General features: G+C 39.6%; 2 non-coding genes across 2 annotated transcripts; one reads left to right on the top strand and one right to left on the bottom strand.

Annotated features, from left to right (window-relative positions):
- The first annotated feature begins 1,764 nt into the window (after window positions 1-1,764).
- On the top strand, window positions 1,765-1,883 carry LOC121812123. Its single transcript, XR_006052882.1, has one exon. It is a non-coding gene; the product is annotated as a 5S ribosomal RNA (ribosomal RNA).
- Window positions 1,884-8,039: 6,156 nt separating this feature from the next.
- LOC121812124 lies at window positions 8,040-8,158 on the bottom strand. Its single transcript, XR_006052883.1, has one exon. It is a non-coding gene; the product is annotated as a 5S ribosomal RNA (ribosomal RNA).
- Between the last annotated feature and the right edge of the window lie 730 nt (window positions 8,159-8,888).

Here is an 8,888-nt window from a genome sequence, read left to right on the forward strand (position 1 = left end):
TGTTTTGTTTTTTTTTTATCATGTATTGCATACTTTCTGCGCATTTGTTTGATAAACATGAACGACCTTTAATTATATTATTTACACATATTTTACAGTTGAAAAGCTCAGAATATTTACGCTCACGGCCACTCAGAACACCCCTGATCTTGGAAGCTAAACAGGAGCAGCTCGGTACTTGGATTAGAGACTGCCATGGAAATGGCAAGTACTGTATGATTGTCTTTATACACCAGGGGCGCTGTTGCTTCATCTTTGTTTTTGACTTTTGAGCTCATATTTGCTTCATATGAGCTGCTCTGGTAAATAATACCGTGACGCAACAAAAAAAATACACTGAAGCAGCAGTCTGCACTGTAATAAGGGAACATTCACCCATTAAAAGACAACACTATTGATGAACTTCGCATTGCAGAAGTGACATAAACTGAAATGACATATGTCACCATATAAATTGTCATCTACACAGATTCTAGAGATGGACCTATCCGATATTACGTATCGGTCCGATACTGACGTAAATTACTGGATCTAATATCGGAGAGAAACCCTATTAATTAGGTTGCTTAATATTTTTGCTAAGTACGCTTTAAAATACCAGAATAGGAATGATGGAGTATAGGTTTAAGTTCATTAGATTGATCAGTTTTGCTGAACTATGAAATATTTTGGGTGCAGTGTATTTTTTTACACGCAGGTATAACAGAATAGCTTTAGTGTTGTTGTTTATTTAAACTTGAGTATGAACTTATACAAAATGCAGCAAGATATTAAAAAAACAGTTTTATTGATTAAAAAACACACTATATCGGATTCATATCGGTATCGGCAGATATCCAAATCTATGATATCGGTATAGGTATCAGACATAAAAAAGTGGTATCGTGCCATCTCTAACAGATTCAGTGTTATGTTTTGTTTTTTTCCCATCCAGAGGTGGTCTCTCAACCAAGTACTAACCACAACTAACCGAGTTCAGAAGGAGATCAGAAGAGACTGGGTTCTTCGAGGTTTGTATGACTGTAAGGAACGTCATAACTGATGAGAAGGCTGTTTATGTATCAAATCATGATGCTTGCTGTCTCTTGTCTTTAGATTAAGACTTTTAAAACTTGTTTAAAGACCATATGATGGCAGCAATGATGAAACAGTGTTATAATGCTATAAATTTAATGTGTGGAAATTCGATGAAGTGGCTGGAAATATTACTACTTGCAGTTGAGAAAAAAAAGTGTATTTTGTTTGAAAATGTAAAAGCCGTGGCCCGTGACACAGATATCCTGCAAGTTATAAGATCTTATTGTTTTGAAAGCTTTGTTGTAACGAAGCAACAGCGCCGCCTGGTGTATGAAAGCAAAAGCTTACAGCACCTGTAAGGCGGTCTCCCATCCAAGTAAGTATTGCTTAGCTTCCGAGATCAGACGTTTTCAGGGTGGTATGGCCGTAAGTGACTATGAAGCCAACAGGAAACATATTTATATGTAACAACAAAGGCTATGAACTGGAAGCTAAAACAAATGTAATGTACATTTGTAGTTTACTATTTTGTTCTTTCCGCCATGTTCTTATTTTGGGAAACCCGAGAAGTATATTGACTGCTACATTTCATTGTTAAAAGGGCTTCAACCTGTATGTCTTTTTTTCCAATCAGTTTTGCATGGGATTTTCACGTTTTTAATTCACAATTCGATTACTGTGACAATCTAAAACTAAACGCAACGAACCCTGAGATGCATAAATAGACTTCACGTGGGTGAAACTGTTGCTTACGGCCATACCACCCTGAACACGCCCGATCTCGTCTGATCTCGGAAGCTAAGCAGGGTCGGGCCTGGTCAGTACTTGGATGGGAGACCGCCTGGGAATACCAGGTGCTGTAAGCTTTTGCACTTCCACACACAAACTGCATGTAATCTAGTGGTACTTTCCGAATTTTTGTGCTTCATATTTGCTGCTTTACTAAATAATATGGTGAAATAACAACAAGAAATAAAGTTAACGTGTGATAATGGAGACATTTAATTCAGTTCAATTCAAATCAACTGTAAATCACAATAGCTGACTCAAGGTGCTTATCCATCTATTAAAAGACAACAATATTGACAACGATAATTTTTGTCAAAGATGTTTTTTTTAAAATCATTGCTGTTTTTTTTTTTTTTTTTTTAAAAATACTATTCATAACTGAAATTAAGTGAATAAGTGAATTTCGATCCTTGGTGATTTTTGACATCCTGCTTTTCAAAATTGTCTCCAGTAAAAGATGCAGCAACACCCACTGGAGCTTGTCACGCAAGTACTACCCAGGACCTGATTCCAATTACCTTCTAAGACCAGAAGGGACTGGGTCCTTCGATGGTTGTCTTACTGTATAACAGAACTCATGAAAAGGCTGTTTATGTATCAAAGTATAATGCTTTGTTTACTTTGTTTATTCAATGAAATTAATTCAATTCAATTAAAGACAGTGATGACAGGATTAACGAAACAGTGTTATAATGCTATAAATTAAAAGTGTTCAAATCCAACAGAAGACTATAGAGTGTCATGAGTTTCAAAACATAGAAGACCTTTAGGTTGGATCCATTATTTTTAATCAACAACAACAACAACAACAACAACAACAAAAATACAAATCAGCATGACATAAAAATATCCTGGGGTTATGGCCATACCCCCATATTAATATTAGTAACAGTAATGCATGTGCAGGGGGCATGAGCAACTGCCCCTTTCTTCTTAGGTACCCACGCTGTCACTTGGTGTTCGCTCGCTCTGTGGTAGAGTATCACTTCCTGTTCCTGCTCAAACACAGTGGTGTTTCTGAGTAGCTTATTTGCTTAGCAATTTAATTAACAACTTTTAAATACATTCTTCTTTCATAGTATAATCTTCACGTGCTTCATCCGAAGCACACTTTCTGTGTACTCACTACCTAATTTATAGCCAAAGTATTCACTCACTGTCTCTGTACTGTCTCGCTAGCTTAGCTTAGCTCGTAGCCGACTCATTAGCACCATGGCTACTTCACCTGTCCCTCCTGCACTTTCTTGCTCATTGTGTCAGATGTTTAGTTACTCCTCGGCCTCCTTTAGCAGTAATGATATCTGTAACAAATGTAGCATATTTGCAGCGCTGGAGGCCAGGATTACTGAATTGGAGACTCGGCTTCGCACCCTTCATTCACCCGTAGCTAGCCAGGCCCCTGTAGCTGGTGCAGCCGAAGATAGCGTAGGCCCCGCTAGCTGTTCCCCGGCAGATCCCAAGCAGCTGGGGAAAGAGGGCGGCTGGGTCACGGTGAGGAGGAAGCATAGTCCTAAACAGAAGCCCCAGGTACACCACCAACCCGTTCATGTGTCTAACCGTTTTTCCCCACTCGGCGACACACCCGCCGGGGGTCAAACTCTGGTAATTGGTGATTCTGTTCTCAGACATGTGAAGCTAGAGACACCGGCAACCATAGTCAATTGTCTTCCAGGGGCCAGAGCAGGCGACATTGAAGGAAATTTAAAACTGCTGGCTAAGGGTAAACGTAAATTCAGTAAAATCATAATTCACGTCGGCAGTAATGACACCCGGTTACGCCAATCGGAGGTCACTAAAATCAATATTGAATCGGTGTGCAACTTTGCCAAAACAATGTCGGACTCTGTAGTTTTCTCTGGTCCCCTCCCCAATCAGACCAGGAGTGACATGTTTAGCCGCATGTTCTCCTTAAATTGCTGGCTGTCTGAGTGGTGTCCCAGAAACGATGTGGGCTTCATAGATAATTGGCAAACCTTCTGGAGGAAACCTGGTCTTGTTAGGAGAGACGGCATCCATCCCACTTTGGATGGAGCAGCTCTCATTTCTAGAAATATGGACAAATTTATTAAACCCCCCAAAATATGACTATCCAGAGTTGGGACCAGGAAGCAGAGTTGCAGTCTTACACGCCTCTCTGCAGCTTCTCTCCTCCTGCTACCCCCCCAAAAACCCATCTCCATAGAGACTGTGTCAGCTTCCAAAAGACAAAAAACAAACTAAAAACCAGCAACAAACAACTTAAACATAAACAATTACAAAGAAAGAACAATACAGTATCCACATCTGAACCAAAGAGTAAAACAGTGAAATGTGGATTATTAAATATTAGGTCTCTCTCCTCCAAGTCTCTGTTAGTACATGACTTAATAATTGATCAACAAATTGATTTACTCTGCCTTACAGAAACCTGGTTGCAGCAGGATGATTATGTTAGTTTAAATGAATCAACACCCCCGAGTCATTCTAACTACCAGAAATCTCGAAGCACAGGCCGAGGGGGCGGTGTGGCAGCAATTTTTCACACCAGCCTATTAATCAACCAAAGACCCAGACAGACTTTTAATTCATTTGAAAGCCTGATGCTTAGCCTCGTCCACCCCAGCTGTAAAACTCAGAAACCAGTCTTACTTGTTACCATCTATCGTCCACCTGGGCCTTACACAGAGTTTCTGTCTGATTTCTCAGACTTTTTATCTGATTTAGTGCTCAGCTCAGATAAAATAATTATTGTGGGTGATTTTAACATCCATGTAGATGCTAAAAATGACAGCCTCAACATGGCATTTAATCTGTTATTAGACTCAATTGGCTTCTCTCAAAATGTAAAAGAACCCACCCACCACTTTAATCACACTCTAGATCTTGTTTTAACATATGGCATAGAAACTGAACATTTAACAGTGTTTCCTGAAAACCCTCTCCTGTCTGATCATTTCCTGATAACATTTACTTTTACAATAATTGATTACACAGCGGTGGAGAGTAGACTTTATCACAGTAGATGTCTTTCTGAAAGCGCTGTAACTAAGTTTAAGAATATAATCCACCCACTGTTATCATCTTCAATGCCTGTACCAACACAGAGCAGAGCAGCTATCTGAACGCTACTCCAACAGAGGTCGATTATCTTGCTAATAATTTTACCTCTTCATATATATGACTCTGGATACTGTAGCTCCTGTGAAAACTAAGGTCTCTAATCAGAAGTACCTGACTCCGTGGTATAATTCTCAAACACGTACCCTAAAGCAGATGACTCGTAATCTGGAGAGGAAATGGCGTGTCACAAATTTAGAGGATCATCATTTAGCCTGGAGAAATAGTTTGCTGCTTTATAAGAAAGCCCTCCGCAAAGCCAGAACATCTTACTATTCATCACTGATTGAAGTAAATAAGAACAACCCCAGGTTTCTCTTCAGCACTGTAGCCAGGCTGACAAAAAGTCAGAGCTCTTTTGAGCCAACAATCCCTTTAACGTTAACTAGTAATGACTTCATGAACTTCTTCACAAATAAAATTTTTATCATTAGAGAAAAAATTACCAGTAATCATCCCACAGATGTAATATTATCTACAGCTACTCTTAGTACCATTGATGTTAAGTTAGACTCTTTTTCTCCAATTGATCTTTCTGAGTTAACTTCAATAATTACTTCCTCCAAACCATCAACGTGTCTTTTAGACCCCATTCCTACAAAACTGCTCAAAGAAGTCCTGCCATTAATTAATTCTTCGATCTTAAATATGATCAACCTATCTCTAATGATCGGCTATGTACCACAGGCCTTCAAGCTGGCTGTAGTTAAACCTTTACTCAAAAAGCCATCTCTAGACCCAGCAGTCTTAGCTAATTATAGGCCAATCTCCAACCTTCCTTTCATATCAAAAATCCTTGAAAGAGTAGTTGTCAAACAGCTAACAGATCATCTGCAGAGGAATGGTTTATTTGAAGAGTTTCAGTCAGGTTTCAGAGCTCAGCACAGCACAGAAACAGCTTTAGTGAAGGTTACAAATGATCTTCTTATGGCCTCTGACAGTGGACTCATCTCTGTGCTTGTCCTGCTAGACCTTAGTGCAGCATTCGATACTGTCGACCATAATATCCTATTAGAGCGATTAGAACATGCTGTAGGTATTACAGGTACTGCGCTGCAGTGGTTTGTATCATATCTATCTAATAGACTCCAGTTTGTTCATGTAAATGGAGAGTCCTCTTCACACACTGAGGTTAATTATGGAGTTCCACAGGGTTCAGTGCTAGGACCAATTCTGTTTACATTATACATGCTTCCCTTAGGCAGCATCATTAGAAGACATAGCATACATTTTCACTGCTATGCAGATGACACCCAGCTCTATCTGTCCATGAAGCCAGATAACACACACCAATTAGTTAAACTGCAGGAATGTCTTAAAGACATAAAGACCTGGATGGCCGCTAACTTTCTGCTTCTTAATTCAGATAAAACTGAGGTTATTGTACTCGGCCCTGAAAATCTTAGAAATATGGTATCTAACCAGATTCTTACTCTGGATGGCATTACCTTGGCCTCCAGTAACGCTGTGAGGAACCTTGGAGTCATTTTTGACCAGGACATGTCCTTCAACGCACATATTAAACAAATATGTAAGACTGCTTTCTTCCATTTGCGCAACATCTCTAAAATTAGAAATATCCTGTCTCAGAGTGACGCTGAAAAACTAGTTCATGCATTTATTACTTCCAGGCTGGACGACTGTAATTCATTATTATCAGGATGTCCAAAAAACTCACTGAAAAGCCTTCAGCTAATCCAAAATGCTGCAGCAAGAGTCCTGACAGGGACTAGAAAGAGAGAGCATATTTCTCCTGTTTTGGCTTCCCTTCATTGGCTTCCTGTTAAATCCAGAATTGAATTCAAAATCCTGCTCCTCACATACAAGGTCTTAAATAATCAGGCCCCATCTTATCTTAATGACCTTGTAGTACCATATCACCCTATTAGAGCACTTCGCTCTCGCTCTGCAGGCCTACTTGTTGTTCCTAGAGTATTTAAAAGTAGAATGGGAGGGAGAGCCTTCAGTTTTCAGGCCCCTCTTCTGTGGAACCAGCTTCCAGTTTGGATTCAGGAGACAGACACTATCTCTACTTTCAAGATTAGGCTTCAAACTTTCCTTTTTGCTAAAGCATATAGTTAGGGCTGGACCAGGTGACCCTGAATCCTCCCTTAGTTATGCTGCAATAGGCTGCCGGGGGATTCCCATGATGCATTGAGTTTTTCCTTTCCAGTCACCTTTCTCACTCACTATGTGTTAACAGACCTCTCTGCATTGAATCATATCTGTTATTAACCTCTGTCTCTCTTCCACAGCATGTCTTTATCCTGTCTTCCTTCTCTCACCCCAACCGGTCGCAGCAGATGGCCCCGCCCCTCCCTGAGCCTGGTTCTGCCGGAGGTTTCTTCCTGTTAAAAGGGAGTTTTTCCTTCCCACTGTCGCCAAAGTGCTTGCTCATAAGGGGTCATATGATTGTTGGGTTTTTCTCTGTATCTATGAAGCGCCTTGAGGCGACTTTTGTTGTGATTTGGCGCTATATAAATAAAATTGAATTGAATTGAATTCAAAGTGTCCTTTTCTTCAGGCATTTTTTGTTAATTTTTTAAAAATGTGTGTGTATGGTCTTGCCGTGCCCCTTAACAAAACTATTAATCACAATTTTGCTAAGTAAAAGAAGCTGGCATGCATTGGTCACATGATGAACATTAACCAATGCTCACTCTTGATGGCAGAGAGATGACAACGAGCTCATTAAGAGCACACACGTTTTTTGCAGCCTGGGCGATGTGGAGCTGCAGAACAAACACACAAATTAATTGGGTGGCAGACTGATGTAACCAAAAAACCAGTAAGTAGGGTGTATAGTCTTTAGCACACAGGAGGGTTAAGAGTATTATTATGCACACGTTAAGTTGACTTGTGGCAGCTGATGAATTGAAACAACTGAGCATGCTGTGTGTGCACAGTATGTGTGTATGTGAAGAGGGTGAAGAGGTTGGAGGCAGTATTACTTGCCTGTGAGACGTGTATTTTGTTTGAAAATATAAAACCCCCAGAACTGATATAGTAATAATAAATATTACCTGCTAAATTAAAAAACAATAGAGAAAAGATGAAAATTTATCAAAGTCTCACTTTAAGAAAACGCTCTGTACTGTCATGAAGAGCAACAGCGCCGCCTGGTGTATGAAAGCAAAAGCTTACAGCACCTGGTATTCCCAGGCGGTCTCCCATCCAAGTACTGACCAGGCCCGACCCTGCTTAGCTTCCGAGATCAGACGAGATCGGGCGTGTTCAGGGTGGTATGGCCGTAAGCGAGGGAAGCCCGCTATAAAAGAGCTTTTATACTTGGCAAATGTCACACACTTTAAGATATAGTATTGTGCTATTTTTGATTTATTTCTTCGATATGAATCAGATTTTAACAACTTGGGATTCGTAGAGGAGCTAAAACACATATTCAGTGCTATATGTTTTTAGTTTTTTGAAACCTGGATGAGTATTGTCCTTTGTTTTAATTTAGCTTTCTGGTCCAAAAGTTTAGGTTATTTAAGATAAATATATTTCAGTTGGGCTCAAACTGATATTATATTTATTATTAGAAGTTTTCTACTGGATTGACACGTTTTTTAATTTACAGGACTGAGAGTTCTAACCAAACATGATAAGAATATATGAAGAATTAGTACTGCCACGCCATTACCATCTTTGTGTGGGCAAAGATAAATCCAAATCCAAGTGGGAAGCTAGCATCCCTTGACATTTGCACGCATAAATATGGTTCAAGTTACTAAATAATATGGTGACATAAAAAAAAGGAGTTTTCAAGGAGTCAGAGTGTAACTGGTGTGGTTCTGCGTTGTGTCTGACGATAAAAGGTAAAAGAAAGAAAGACCTCCAAATAAATAGCTTGCCCACTCCAGCTCCTCTCCCACAGGGGAATTGTAGAAAAGGGCTGGCATTTATTTTTTACATTAAACATAAAGTATGAATTTACACGAAACATATTTGACATAAGATAAAAAAAAACAAAACATGAAATCCGA

The sequence above is a fragment of the Haplochromis burtoni genome, unplaced genomic scaffold, assembly GCF_018398535.1.
Source record: "Haplochromis burtoni strain Fernald_Lab_line unplaced genomic scaffold, NCSU_Asbu1 Contig_440, whole genome shotgun sequence".
Lineage (NCBI taxonomy): Eukaryota > Metazoa > Chordata > Actinopteri > Cichliformes > Cichlidae > Haplochromis > Haplochromis burtoni.